This window comes from Misgurnus anguillicaudatus, chromosome 22, assembly GCF_027580225.2.
Source record: "Misgurnus anguillicaudatus chromosome 22, ASM2758022v2, whole genome shotgun sequence".
Classification (NCBI taxonomy): domain Eukaryota; kingdom Metazoa; phylum Chordata; class Actinopteri; order Cypriniformes; family Cobitidae; genus Misgurnus; species Misgurnus anguillicaudatus.
Window position 1 is genome coordinate 52,240,382 of NC_073358.2, and position 16,636 is coordinate 52,257,017.

The window sequence follows — 16,636 nt, forward strand, 5'->3', positions numbered from 1 at the left end:
AACATCATCCTTCAAACTCACTGCAGACCTCTGACTGGCCGTCTCATGTAGATGTCAACCTTTCTTATCGTTTTTCATTCATTTGAAGGCATTAATTCTGATTATGACCTCGTGCGTTGGAGTCCAGCAGTGTGGATTAAATCCATTGTGAGCGTATTAGCATCCAGCATTGCAGTAGAGATCTTAGAATTATATTGATTTGGCTGTACTGAATCTAGAAAACAGCAGCAACCAGAGACAGAAAGATGTGAAGCTACAGACTATTTTGAGGACTATTAAGAGTTGTTTGTAGGGGTGAGTGGGGCACAAACTAATACGGGGTTAATTGTAACACGGCTTCTTTACATAGTATCACTATTTGTATTGCTGGTAACATACATTATTTTAATAAACTATAGTTTATATGAGCATATAAAGAGATGAGTGGTGGCCTAAACCATTATTGTACTGTTTTTATTCAATTTTAATCTCCAAATGCAAAAAAGTATAATTTTATCAATTTTAATTATTATTATTATGATTAAATGGTTGGATTTATATTTGTTAAACACGTGGAGGAAAAACATTAATAATACAGTATACACTTAATGACATTTTAATGACAAATTATATTTGTTCCACTGTAGTTGAGGTCAAGAAAAATATTCATGACGCTGTTATAAAACTATTTGACATTTGAATATTAACAATGACGTTTTTATGAAAAATAATATTTGTACCACTGGTAAAAAGTTATTCACAAGTCAGTTATGTTATCTTGGTAATGACAAGTTGTCATGGCAAGTTATGATGTATTGGTTTATGTCAAGAACAAATCTCAAACAATGTCATCTTTGCATTAAAAATGACATAATGACACTTAATAACAGTTGCATAAAATCACGTGTCATGCCATGATTATAAAGGTATCATGTCAGTCTTATAAACACCCTTTCAAGTAAAGTATTACCTAATTAACATTACTAAAGTAAACATCTTTTAGTTATTACAAATTCTTTTAAACATCCAAAGTACTCAGCATACTTGTCATCCATAAAAAAAGTGAATACAACTGAATCGATACTTTTATGCAAATTCACCACTTTAATGTCACTATGTCTCATGTATATTCTAGTTTAAACAGACACTTACTGTATCTGCTGGACTGGTTTAAAGCTACACCATCTGCATTTCTAATCACTGTCAATCATTCAGTGCAAACACGCCTCCTATCTTTAAATCAAACGAGTCGTTTGATGAACCGCACTGAATGAGTCAATTATCCGGCAGCACTTAACCAATCAATGCTCACAGAAAACAGGAAGCGAACAGCATTTAAACCAAAGATGACTGACGTACATCGTCTTATATTGCATGAGAAATGGGTTAAGAGGAAAGCAGCAGTTCTGAGCTCCAGAGACTCTGATGTGATGAATGATCTCATGAGCTCATGTAAGAAAGGATGAAGGATCGAGCAAAATAGCAGCGTGATCTCCTGATCTCGAAATCAAATGCTGTCAACCTTTAACTCTCCCCAGACAGCAGACGACTCCAGGTCGGATCCACATTGGTGCTGCCGACTTCAGCCCGGATCCGGCCCAGAGTCATCTGCTGTCTGTCAACATTTAACTAATGGCACCGCACATCTAAAGGACTTTCTAATTAATACCCAGAAGTGTACCAAATTAATACTTAAATCTACTTTAATCTCCGTAAATAAACTGATCTCTGGCCCTTTAAGACTTAAACTGACATGTTATATACTTCAGTTTATACGTTATAGTCTATAAAACACTCAATACTTCCTCTTAACTGCAGGATCTCTACAAACTGAATTACGCGTCAATACTTTCATCTCCAACATAAGACTTTTGCCCTTCGCTTTGAAGGGTGTAAAGATCAGTCGGGCGAAACACAAGCAGGTTCTTTTCAGTGCGGTGGCCTTTAAATCCGACTCAATCTCAAAGAATGAGTCAAAAGAAAGACCATGAGATGAAGCAGAGTCCCCTGAGGGCAGCTGTCCTCCTCTAAACCATTTTAAGCTTTATTGCCTCTCTCAAAGACAGAGCCAAGACACTGAATGTGGAGGCCATTTTGTTATTTTTATTGTAAGGTCCTCTTGCTTTTCCAAAACAAAATGAATGAGGACACAAATCTGGTTCTTGCTTTATGTTCAAAAGACAGCCTTTTCTGTGTGATATTGCCCCGTGTGTATTTTTTTGAGATAAGGGTTTAATTGTTTGAGCTTCAGGTCCAGAGTGTCTGAGGTCTGCCAACACAAACATTTATCATCTGAACAGCCACAACACACCGAGCCAGCACATCAATTCACTGCAAGGCACAATAACACACACGCACACAATGAGATTGCCTTTCCCATACGGCAAAGGAATTCATTTCTCTGGCCAATAAGATGTTTTAAATATATGCAAAATACATTTGGTAGAAGATAAAGCTTAATTAAATATATTTTTGAATTTGAAATTATATATAAGGGATAATGTAGAGGCAGCCGGTAATTATCAGGAAATAAGCCCCGACAGTGTGATCAGGACTCCAAAACGAAGCGGAGGGTCTTGTATCACACTGAAGGGGCTTATTTTCCCGATATTTACCGGCTGCCTTTACATTATCCCACTTATTACACGGCTACTTGTCACATAAGAAAAAAAAACGGATATGAATATGAATTTGAAACATTTTATTGGCATATTTGTTTTAAATTAACATTTTTATCCTTCCGCGAAACTTTGCACAGATGCATAAAATGATCGTAATACCTTATTAAGATCCTCTGCTTCATACTTGTCTGTCTCCATTTTTTTCTCTTTTAGCCAGTCTTTGAGAAGTTTTAATGCCCATTCTGTATTTTTTTGTGTGTTGGCATCATAGCTGTGCTCTATTTTGTCAAGTTCAGTCTCAATAAGCTCTCTGTGTCTTGTCTTGTTGTTCGTTCTTCTATCCGCTGTTTAAATGTTTTGTTTTTTCCGTACATGTTAAAACTAATGTCAAAATTTTCCATTCTTAATTGTGGTTGTCCAGTGTTTGTCACAAGATGGCGCCAAACAGTAAACTTTATTGGTCTTTATTGGCGCGGAGTGATTTTTCTCGTACAAGTAGTACCGGCTATGCGTTATTACTTTGGAGCGGTTATTATTTGAAAAGATGTCTCAACTGACCAATCAGAATCAAGCATTCCAGAGAGCCGTGTAATAAATAGTTTTAACCTTCATACATCAACATATATTTCAAAATGTATTTCAGGGGTAACAAATACATTTGTACTGTTACAACCCATATGGCATAAAATATATTTCTCCTGGCCAAAATATAAAAGTTTATAAAGTATATTTTTGCAGTTAAAAATAAATTTAATTTGGACCTTTTCAAACCTGTTATGTGTGCAGGTTATAGCATAAACAAAGTTTTTCTTCCAATGCAACATGAATATAAATGCTTAAAATATAGTTATTTTTAAAATATATTTCAAAATATACAAATAATGGCCAAAAATATATTGGTAAAAAATACATTTTTGTAAACATATTTCAAAATATATTTTAGGCCATTTTTTGTATATTTTAAAATATATTTTAAATTGTATATATAATTATATTCATCTATATATCTATATATCTATATATATATATATAATTTTTTTTTTTTTGTCGTATGGGCCGTTCCTTTACAGCCCTGATAGAATCAATAGAATCAATACATACAGTACATGCTAAAATAATTGATCTCTTGTATCATTTTAAAGTATATTTTATATTTATACTGAAATATCTTCAGTTTTGTGCTTTCACTCTCATATAATTCATATGAAAAGTTTTGGGCAGAGTTAAATAAACTCTAGTCTACATCTCTATAGGATTGATTGAGTTTAACTGTGTAATGTGCATCTAACTGTGATTTACTTTGTGTAAGATCATTTGTGAGATGTTAGTGTTTGTCTCCCATCCTTTCAATAAACCCTGAATGACACATTCACTGCGACATTATCAATGTGACTACAAGACTACAGAAATATAAACATATACAGCAGAATATCACATTTAATGTGTAAGAGACGGTAAGACAGAGAGCGAGAAACAGAAAGTGAAAGGGAGAGAGAGAAAAATTGGAAATCAATGAGGCCGAAGATAGAAAAGGAATGGAGCGGAAAGATAAGAAAGCAAATGAAGAATATTTGTTGTTTTCTAAGTTGCTGTATGTTAATACAGAGTTTAAAGGAGGTTGTATCATAAGAAATCACATTTTCCTTTATTTTTGACATAAAAGAGTTCATTGTGTTATCAAAACATACTGCAAAACTTGAGAGACTGAAAGAGAGAGAGAGAGAGAGAGAGAGAGAGAGAGAGAGAGAGAGAGATTCATGGGTGTAGAATACACGTGGGACATGTCCCCTGAACTTTAAAATAAAGATGATTCTATACCCCTGGACCCAATATGAACACACCATGTGTGTGAGAGCGAATGGAAGAGCAACAGAAATAGGGCAGGAAAGAGAGAGAGAGACTTTCAGAAGATGAGGGTCACCTCTGTGTGGCTTTACAAAGACCAAAATGATGAACACAGAAAAAAATGTGCAGCTCAGAGAGCTTTCAGTTCTCCTCTAATGAAACATTCATCAGCAATATAAAAATAAATCACTAAGAAAATGACCTGACAGCCTTGACTTGAGCCTCAAGTGTGATTGGTCGTATTACACAGACAGGCTCCACCCACATTATTATATGGATCTAGATGTTTATTAGTGCCTCAGCTCTATTGAATGCATTTCAAATCACTCAGGAAGAAAAATCACAGCCAATACTGAGATGTCCTCTAGAAAGTAGGAACCAACATTTACTAATACATTTATAAAATGAAAAGTTAAATGCACTATGAACTAAATAAATAACACTAATACATGAATTAAAACAATATGTTTGTTCATGTTAATGCATTTACCAATGTTTACTAAGGCAACCTTATTGTAAAGTGTTACCAATATGTTTTTAGACGGTCTTATTGGAAGCACGTGATACACGTCTGGATCCGAACCTTACTTCCGGTTTCGTTTTTTTAATGGTCTGACTAGTTGCTAAACTGATTTCTTGAACAAATGCCTCGTCAAAATAACAAATGTTTTGGTTTCCTATGTAATCTATGTGTTGTTTTTTTGCTTGTTATATAAATAAACAACGTTTAAAGAACTTTGTTGTTATTTATTCTTATCGGAGTTTACCGGAAGTTACGTGCGGGCCGTCACAGCCGCTTGTTTATGTTGTTACTGCTGAAATGGTCTATAGGCTAGTTTTGAAAAATGATGAGCTTTCAATGCAATTAAATAAATAATAAAACAAAAAATGTAGACTACATTATTACAGTTAGATCTGCTTACGCTGCATCGAATGTTTCTTTTAATTCGCTGTTTTTGCAGTGCTGATCATTACAGCCAATAACAGACATGACTTTTAAGCAAGTTTTTCATTCGTGTGTAAAATAGCAATAAAATCATTCATAAATGCTTCCCCTTTATGTCTGTATAGTCTATAAGAATTTGGCGTATAAAGGTTTTGATGTTTAATTGTGATTATGATTAAAGTATAAAGGATGAAAAAATTGCTGCACGACGCCCCTGGCAAATATCGCAGGTCCTTTAACTGATACAGAGTTTGGCATTTTAGGCATCATTAAGTGAACTGCTGCTGAAGAAGTCCACTTTTGTGTATCCATGGCAACAGCAGGATTTTTTTGATCATGTGCTTTCTGACAGAAAGTTCAAGGATGATCCGAGTTTCTGACAGCACATGATGATGCCACATGATGTGAGGTGAAATAAAGGACAGTGATGATGATTGAGATCATGTTAATGACCATTTTTAGGTGGAACCTCGTCTTATACCGGAAGACATCATTTGAATGCATGTTCCTTATCCACATATGAAGAAAGAGAGAGATTGAGTGATGATAAAGAGAGATCATGTGACATGAGACATAGAGAGAAGCTGATAGAGAGATCCATCAACAGACAGCAGTTGACAGCTTATTTCCAGTAGCACTCGCTTCGACCCTTAACATCTGTGAAGCGGAAAACAAAGAGAAAGAGAGAGAGAGATTGCACACATTGTATGCAGCCTTATTGCAAACGTTTTGGGAATACGAATGTACAGTTTTTGTCATGCAAACAAAGCACGCTTACAAATTGGACACAAGAGAGATAGAAAGACAAACTGAGAGAAAAGCGGGAATGTTGGTTAACATCCATCCATACAGATAACAGCATACAGATATAAAACCACGAATAGGATCACGTCTGTCACATACCATATCAGGTAAACAAGCTACAGCTGGTTCAAAACGCCGCCGCAAGAGTGCTTACTCGATTTAAAAAGTATGACCACATCAGTCCAATTCTGGCATCTTTACACTGGCTACCAGTTAAATATCGTATACAATTTAAAATATTACTAATCACCTACAAAGCCTTAAATGACCTAGCGCCCTCGTATATTAAAGAACTACTATCAGAATACAATCCATCACGTAAACTGCGCTCACAAAATTCTGGTCATTTAATTATCCCTAGAATATCAAAAGTGTCTAAAGGTGGTAGATCCTTTTCCTACTTAGCCCCTAAGCTCTGGAATGATTTACCAAATAATGTTCGAGTATCAGACACAGTCGATCAATTTAAATCTAAACTTAAGACATTCTTCTTTAACAAAGCATTCACATAAAATGTCCAGTAAATGTACTTTTCCCGCAGTAGCTAGTTTGTCTAGAACAAAGCACTCACATACCTCATATGGATAATATACTTATGCCGCAATAGTTAGCCTGTCTGGAACCGAGCTGACCTGAACCACTATAATGTTTGACACTTGCATTGCATGCGAACGGCCCCTACGCTAATAGAATTCTGTTTTTCTCTCCCTGTCTCGTCCTCGACCACGAGGACCATGAGACAAACAGACCCAGTTCCGGTTGCTGTGAAGATCATTGCATCACTGATCCACTGGCTGTCCTTCAACATGATGACCAGCCGATGCCCGACCAACGACCACCGGCTAAACCAGTTTAATTCGCTTACCCGCCTCCTATCCCTACCGTTTCTATATATATATATATAAATATATATTAATTCCTCCCAAGGGTTTTTGTCCTTCTAGGACTTTTTCCCATTGGGTTTTTTTTCCTAGAGGGTTTTTAGTCCCAGGGAGAGTCAGCCAACTTTGGCTTAACTTAGCACTTTACTGTATACGTTACATTATTAATATGCTCGCTTGTACGGTTTAACCGCTTTCTCTACTTCTTATATTATCTATTGATTTTCTGTGTTCTCCTCTGCATCTTCTCATGTAGGGCTGCTTTGCAACAATTAACACTTGTGAAAAGCGCAATATAAATAAAATTGAATTGAATATAAGCTCCACCCACCCACACTAGAAAAGCAAATAAACTCTTTAACATCCTCTATTTGATAAGTGATGGATTGTTGTGATGCTGATGAGATTATATTCACACACTACATGTTGTGTCTCAAGCAGCGTCTGCATCGCTGTATCATATAAATATAACATCACAGCTGGTGTGCACTACAGTCCAGAGATGAGGACGCAGGTGAAAAACAGAACGACAACTTGCATGATCAGAAATTTAATTATGTGAAAGTTATCGGATTAACTGGCATAAACCAGCCTGAAAATTACTGATCTTTCAGAAAGCTGACTTCTTGATTAAGAAGCTTGGTGAAAAACCAAATCTATGTGAAATCTATAGAAAGCCTAATAGTCATGTTAGTAATATTAACAGGCTGTTGATATCTTTATTTATTTATCTTTATATGTTTATCTGTCTTAGAGATAAAAGACTGCAGTATGTTTATCTGTGGAGGATTGTGGACTCACTAACTGCAGACATCTGTCATGATCAACTACTACAGACCCTATTAAAACCACAGACAGACCCTTGAAACAAAGCCAGAAAACTCATTTCAGATCAATAAAAATCCTTAAGCTGATAAATACGGTAAATCAGTGATACCAATGCTAAAACTATACCGTTATAGACGCCACTTGTTTTTGCAACTGTGGTGATAACACCATTACTGAATGTGATATAAAGTGGACTAAGGCTATGTTTACACTACAACATTTAAGTGAAAATAGGAAAAGATAAAAGTGTCTGCTAAATACCTGAATGTTTCCTATAGACGTTTTCAGCAGTAACAACATAAACAAGCGGCTTTCGTGGTCAACACTTAACTTCCAGTAAACTCTGTTAAGAATGAATAACAACAAGGTACTTTAAACATAGGTGATTTATATAAAAAGCAACATAACAACACAAACATTTGTTATTTTCGACGAGGTAATTGTTCAAGAGTTTGGTTTAGCAGCTAGTCAGACCATTAAAAAACGAGAAACCGGAAGTAAAGATCGAACCAGACACGTATCGCATCACCGCACGTGCATCCGATGAAACCGTCTATAGGCAGTAATTTACTTTATAAAATGTTACATTTTTACAATCAACAAAAACAAATATGCAAGATATGATTCATGTTCTCGAGATTCTTTCTTTCTTCATTTCACAAATACTTTTTTCATTCAGAAAAACTACATTTTATTGGATTCTCTCTCTCTCTCTCTCTCTCTCTCTCTCTCTCTCTCTCTCTCTCTCTCTCTCTCTCTCTCTCTCTCTCTCTCTCAATTCAATTCAATTCAATTCAATTCAATTCAAATAAACTTTATTGGCATGACTTATAGTACAGTATTGCCAAAGCTTTAGTAACATAGACAATTAAGAAATAATAATACATACATAGTAAAATAAATCAATAAACAACAATGAAAAAAAATAAAAATAAAAATAAAAATAAACAAGTAAATAAGTAAATAAATACATACAAAATAAATATATTACAATTTGTTTTCTTTCATTCACTGGCTGTCTCTCTATGTTTATGGCAGGCTGTTACATATTTTGCTGCTACTGTTATCAAAGTGGGCTTTTCTCCTAAAATATATCTCATTTTTTCTGAATTTGGTAGTGTGATAAAGTTTGGCTCTATGTTCTGAAATTGTGTGAAGTATTGCGAGCGGATGTTGTCATAATGTTGACAGTGTAGAAGGAAGTGTTCTTCTGTTTCAACATCTCTCTGAGAACACAATAAACACAATCTCTCTTCTCTTGGCTGATATCTCTGTCTGTGACGTCCTCTTTCTATAGCCAAACAGTGATCACTTAATCTGTATTTACTTAATGTCTTTCTCACTTTATGATCTTTAACACAGCTTAGATATTCTGCTAGTTTGTAGTCTCTTTTTAATTGTAAATAGAGTTCCATTTTCTTCTGTGTTTTAGTGATATCATTCCAATAGGCAATGTAGTTTTGTTTTTGTAATGTGATAATTTGATTGGGCCATATTGTGTTGTGCTGGTTTGGATGTAGTTTTTGTATGAGTTGTAAAAGTCCACTTTTGTTGGGGATCTGCTGGTGGTACTGAAGGGCTTGAGCTTGATATGATCTTGGGTCACTGCTTTTTAGATGTTCATAGAATTTCAGGGCTCTTTTCTGGATATTGATCAATAAAGGGTATTGTCCTAATTCAGCTCTGCATGAGTTGTTTGGGGTGGATCTGTTCACCTTTAGGATGTTCTTACATATTTGTGTATGCAGAGTTTCAATTTCATCTTTTTCCCATTTAGAGAAATCTTGTGATTTTAGTGGCCCCCATACCTCACTGCCATATAACGCAATGGGTTCAATTACTGCTTTTAGAATTTTTAACCATGTTTGTATTGGGATTTCATATCGAATTGTGTTTTTAATCATGTAGTACACTCTCATTGCTTTTGCTTTCAAATCATTAACAGCCAGATTAAAGTTTCCCGTTGAACTTATTTTTAATCCCAGATAGGTGTAATCATAAGTGTGTTGGAGTACTTGATGTCCTACTCTGAAAGTGTATCTATTTTCCCTACACCTGGATCTGTTCTGAAAAATCATGATTTTGGTTTTTGTTTGGTTAATTTTGAGAGCCCATGTTTGACTGAAAGTATCTACGATGTCGAGGAGCTGTTGTAGTCCCTCTTTTGTTTTTGACGGAATGACTAGATCATCTGCGAAGAGGAGACATTTGATTTCAGAATCAGTCAGGGTTGGGCCGGGAGCGGTCGAATTATTTAATGCTTTGGCCAGTTCATTTATATAAATGTTAAATAATGTGGGGCTTAGTGGGCAACCTTGTCTGACTCCTCGACACTCTCTCTCTCTCTCTCTCTCTCTCTCTCTCTCTCTCTCTCTCTCTCTCTCTCTCTCTCTCTCTCAGGGTGGCTGTCTGGTTGTGTAATGTCTATGGATGTGGAGGCATCCACCATGAAATTTCCCTTGATATTCCACAGCTGAATCTTTCTCTTTCTCACGCACACGATTGCTCTCACACATTTTTTGCTATTTAATTGATGCAAGTGGTCGACGGCTCACAGAATACAAATGAAGAGATACAGATGTCGGTCTCTATAATAAAGTTGTGGTGCTGGGGACGAATGAATTAAACTAACCTACTAACTGTTATTTTTCTAGTAACAAGCAGTTGTTTTTAACATGTAACAGCATAGCTGCAACTAAACGCAACATCATACTCTTATTATTTTTTACTCTCTGAAATACAGTTTGTGACATTCCAGATTACTGTGTGATGTGATCTGTGAGTGTATTATGACACACATCACCATTGAGACATTCAGGCAAAAATTTCTCCTTACATCCGCTAAAGGTCACACATTCTTCTCTACACCTCCGACATATGGCCACAAATTCTACTCTACTCTCTCATTTTAACATCAAAATGAATGATACACATCTTAGCTTTAACTCGGACCTCAGTGTGGAAGTGAAAGAATAAGAGTGTGTATGTTAAAAACATCTGAAAGCATGAAGCCTCACAAACCAGAACAGCAGCAGTGGCTGTGTTTCCATTACCCTTTAAATTGTGCAAGACATTGCGAATTGAAAATATGGCAAAAACTTTTGCAAAAACTCCCATATTGAAAAAATGTTTTTACTTTTGCATGAGGTGGTTTTTCAGGCAATACGGAAGAACTGCAATAGAAACAATATTTGCAATATGCAATAGTTTATTTGCTTTATTAGGTCACCTGATATGTCACATAATTCTTTTTTAAAGATGGCACAGTATGAACTAAAACCTCTCAGAAACACCTCAGTATGTGTCTGCTCACAAGTATGAGATTTTTCCTTGCCAATAATGTTTGTATAACACACCTACATCTCTTTTGATTTAAAATAATGGACTATTACCTCCAAGAAACAGTGTATACATTGCCGTTCCTAAGTATAAGGGGCTTGGCATTAATGTTTGGATAACACTCTTACATCTCCTTCAGTCAAAAATAATGTATAGTGCGGAGGATGTGATATTAGTAAACCAACCAACATCAGTCGACATCTTGTTTGCATTGACTTATCCCAAAAGAAAAAAACTCGCTTATTATTGATTAATGGAAATGCCGTCCTTTCGCAATAGTCTTTTGTTGACATTTAGAAAATAATGTTAAAGTTTTGCCCAAATCTGCAATGGAAATGCAGCTAATGTTATATTAAGGACTGTGAGTCGCTCTGTCTCCAAACAGCATACAGCAGAGCAACATTATAACCCATCTTCACAACACGTCAGGAGATCTACTGACCTCCTGATGTGTCCGTCTCAAAATATAACGGAAAGAGAACATCATCAGGAGATCGGCAGAGTTTGACTTTGACCGTTCCTCATGAATTCTCAAAACAGAAGAAACCAAACAAAAGAAAAATAGAGGAAATATTTGATACTGCTAATGAAAAATAATCAAACTAAAACAACAAAAATGAGAAAAAAACATACTAAGAAACTAGACAACCTTATTTATAGCATATTGAATTGTACTTCTCACCCAAAGCTAATTTAAACAAATGCAAAGAGAAGTGGCTTAAATAAATCTGGTTATCAAAATAATATGTAAAAATAAATGTTTTACAGCTAAACATCAAACACTTTCGGATCCTATTGAAGGTTTATATTTCTCGTTTTTTTGGCACTGAGAGCAGAACTTTGAGTATGTGCTTGTTGTATCTTAAGCCATCTTAAGTGTGAGATTAAAACTGAATAAACGCAACACACGAAGCCATTTCATGTGCTACACAACAGGACTTTGAAACAGAAAAAGAAATCAATGAAATGCCAAAAACAGTTTTGAACTTTCTCCAACATGTAGCCTGCATTTCTGCTACTGCGTTTTTGAAAAATCTGAGCCTCATTCTAGAAAGGACACTGGAGGGAGTCATTAACTATAAACGCAGAGAAACACGCCAACACACATAATAACCACAAATCTATTCTGAACAGAGCAGATCTCAGATCGGACGTCATTGAGTCTCTGAAGGAAATTACAGGCAATAAGGTAATTGTGTGAGAATGTACTGTAGTGTGTATGAATGTTTGTGAGTGCATGTGTGTGTATGTGACAGCAGGGACAGACCATGATGATGAAATGCATGCACACATTACAGCACTGAACAGATAAATCACTGCCATTATATAAGAGAGACATACAGACAACATGACTGACAGAAAATAACATGCGTTCATGCATGTTTGTGCATGTGTGTGTTTGTTGATGTCCAAAAAAAATCTTGAAATATCTTTACAAGACACATCTACCCAAGACATTTTTTCTGAAAATAATGTATTTAAAAAAATCAAAGAAAGTTATGCTTAAAACAAAAAATATTGTGATATTTGATAAAAAAAAAAACACAAACCTGTGCTTTGGTCTCTTTTTATATTGACACTGATCTATTTAGCGTCAATGCTTTTTTAACTGCATCATATTTATAATATTTATTATGAACATTGATCTTGCTTCATTACCTTTAGTAAATAAATGTGATGCTGCCTTTTGGCTTAAAAGAAGCTGTTTTTGTGAAAGCAAAGAGTGTGGTCAGACGCGCAAATATGAGGTCTTAAAGGGAGACTTCACTCATTTCATGACTTTCTTCTGTACTTGCCGAGCAACACAAAATATATTTTTGTCACATAAGAAAGTCATTGAATGGGTAAATAAATGACAGGAATTTGTATTTTGTGTGAACTATCCATTAAACTGATGCTTATATAGAGTATTCAGCTGAAACAGATGCAATGTGTGTGTGTTTGATATGAATGATGGTGTGCAGCATATGGCTGTAGTGTGTAATGTTTGCTCCTATTGTATCTGAAATATGAGTCAGTCACCTGATCTCTCTGTGTGTGTGCGCACACAAACATTTCTATTATTTAGAGGATGAGTGCAGATGTACACAACTGCAAAAACACACACACACACACACACACACACACACACACACACACACACAAACAGACAGACAGACACACAAACACACAAAAACACAGACAGACAAACAGACAGACAGACGCACGCATGCACACACACACACACACACACACACACACACACACACACACACAGACCACCAATGTGACCTCACTATTATCTCAATAAGATCTCTACATGGGCTTTACATAATGATGTCTCTGAACAACTCAAATATTTATCATTGAACCTTTCTTAGATTTAATTTTTAGCATTGCCAATCATAAGGAAAATCTATTAGGAAAATCAACTTTAATCTCATGTTTCTGTGGCTGATGCTCTCAACAAGGTCATCAAAGCTAAACTGCAGATAGCCAAAATAAAGAGAAGATCCCTTGAGATGTTTCAAACACATACTGCACACATAGAGAGGACACACACATGCACATACAGACACAGACAAATCTTCAGCAGGCGTCCTCTGCTGTCCCATGTGATACTGTATGAGCAAAGGTTTCAAACAGACTGCATTCATATTCACTCCTCCATTCCCTCATTTCATCTTTATCATTAATGCCCTTTCATCTGTGTCCCACATCCAGCAAAGACCAGAGCAGTCAAACACAGAGCTGACACAATAAAACACATCTGACCACTGATAATGAATGAATCGATCTGTTGGATCAGTCTGAATCAATCTGAAGTGTTGTTTAAGTATTAAGTTAGCCTCAGATATTTCCTATAGATGATAAATTAGAGAGGCTTGTATGGTTTGTATGTGAATATACTCATACAGCGTTATATAAAAACAACAGGGCTCCACAGTGTGTCCTTATTTAGACTGCTAGAAACTGTAGCACATGTTTTCCTGCTGAGAGTCACAATCTCCATTTGGCATTTAAACACACAGTAGAGGACAGACTGAACAGACATACATGTTAAGAAGCCTCCTGAGGTTCAGTGTGTCCTTCAGAGGAATGAGAGATAAGTGAATTAGGACAGTATGAGGACAGATTAGATCAGATGAAACGCAGAGAACAGACGAATATGGGCTGAAAATAAGACAAACTTCAGGACATCTGGATTTAATACAGAAGCCTCTCCCTACAACTGAGAGATTTCATTAACCATCTCCGGTATTCATGTACAAAGTGATTCTGACTTGGCTAAAATCCTAAATTAAATATATATTAGAAAAAATGTAAGAAATATAAGCATCACTCTCTGGGAATGATTGATAGGCAGCTGAAGATGACAAACTCTCCTTCTCTATGTTGGAGCAAACGCTGCTTTCTGGGCAAACTGGATTCATTGCCTCATGATGAGTACAGTAGGTGTACAGATCTCAGGTCAGAGTTAATTAAGCACAGACATGCAGAGACCTCTCAGAGACCTCATATTAATCCCACATTACAGATTGATCTCATCTCTTTATTTCTTTTCATAACGCAAAATAAACACATATTATCTGGTTATAGCAACACTTTACACTGTGTATGTTACAAATATGACTTGCCTGTATAATGAATACAACAACTAGGGTTGCAAAGGGCCAGAAAGTTTTCGTAAATTTCTGGAAAGTTTCCATGGAAACTTAATTCAGGGAATTTTGGAAATATTCCAAACTGGAAACTTAACCGGAATTTATGGGAAATTTATATAAACTATAACATATACAAACATAAATCTGATTTAAACATGTTAGCTATCCTCATACATTAGAAATAGTGCTAGCTTAATAGTGCTAGCTTACATTTAGATATCTGATTAACTGGCTAGAGGAAATGATCTGTGCATGTTATGGAAGAATGCAAGTACATGAAGGGGGTTTGGCCTCAATGGCCTTTCAGTAAGCAGTGTGCTGAAATTGCATGAAATCTTGTTGTGTTAACTAAAATTATGCTGCGAGATTTAAGTTCCCTGTTACAGGCAACTCTGAAATTTGTTTAAATTCCCAGTTTATTCCTATTAATTCCCATATATTCCCATTCATTCTCATGGAAAGTTTCTAGCCTTGAAAATTCCCAGAATTTTGCAACCCTAACAACTACAAAGTATAAAAATCCATAAAGTATACTTAAAATGTTTTATTAGCTACATGTTGTTTCTTTTGTGATAATACTGTAAACAAGTAAATCCTGCGTAGACATCACAACGATTGTTATCAGTTAGGATTAATTCAATAAATAGGCCTATATATAAGTTAGGTGGAGGTGCAATTTCTAACCAGAATAACCTTTATTATTAACTTTATTAATATGACGTATTAAACAAAATAATAATAATTAAACTTGAGCTATTTGTAAAATTGATAATGTAATTATGTGGATGGCTATAGGGTTAAATCACTATTTCACCATCATCTTATTAACATTTCGGCCACAGCTTGCCATACATAATTTAAATCCTAGAAAAGTAGACAGTCAGCTGATATGATGATGCATTTCATAAATGCAGGAACAATATTATCGATGAACATCAACGAGTCAAAACACGACCATCTGCATCAGATCTGATCTAATCCCGATTTAGCTTTACATCAACACACGCACATACACACGTAGACACACACACACACGCATCAGATCTGAGCTTCACAGAGTATAAAACACACACAGACAAACACACACTCGGTGTAAAGGACAATAGAAACTGCGGTGCTGCTTCTGCTCCGCGTTTAATCGCATTAGTAGCTTTAAGTACATCAGACATCATCGCGTTATTATTATGATATCATCTTTAAAAAAACGGCGTTTATTTGAGTTTATAACGGTGATTCATCTTACCGGTTGTTCGTGTGGATGTGGATGAGGTGATCAGGCGGTTCTGCTGCGGTTGTGTTTCGTGTGTTCGGGATCGGGAGCTGTTCCTCCGCCTGCGGTGCTGAACGCTGAACTGCTGGACAGAGACAGACCTGCACCCGAAGCGCATGCGCGTCAGTCGCAGGGCCTCCTTGAGCGCATGCGCGTCAGTCACAGCGCCTCCTAGCGCTCAGGAGTAGCAGCGCCGGATTACTGCAACCCTGAGATGTTTAAATGAACATCTTTCCATTGCAGCTTATCAAACAATTATAAAACAATAGATAGTCTAAAGCAAATGCCAAATGATATGCAGAACATAACTAGTAAAAACAACATTATTAACATTATTTAGGCATTTATAAATTATCTGAAGGACAAGTGTGAATTCTAGCGCCATCTGGTGAGTTATTACCGATTTAAATAGGTTACTAACAATAAAAACTGTATTAAAACTATTTATATATTTTTTTACTTTTCTTTGTAACACACCA

The 16,636-nt window shown here is 35.8% G+C and overlaps 1 protein-coding gene across 1 annotated transcript in view; it reads right to left on the reverse strand.

Moving 5' to 3' along the window:
* Nucleotides 1–16,285, reverse strand: part of srrm3 (serine/arginine repetitive matrix 3) — a 55,569-nt gene extending 39,284 nt beyond the window's left edge. Inside the window, exon 1 of the mRNA XM_055198187.2 lies at nt 16,131–16,285. The gene's annotated coding sequence lies outside the window, so the exon portion shown is untranslated. The remainder of the gene's footprint in view (nt 1–16,130) is intronic.
* Nucleotides 16,286–16,636: the final 351 nt, after the last annotated feature.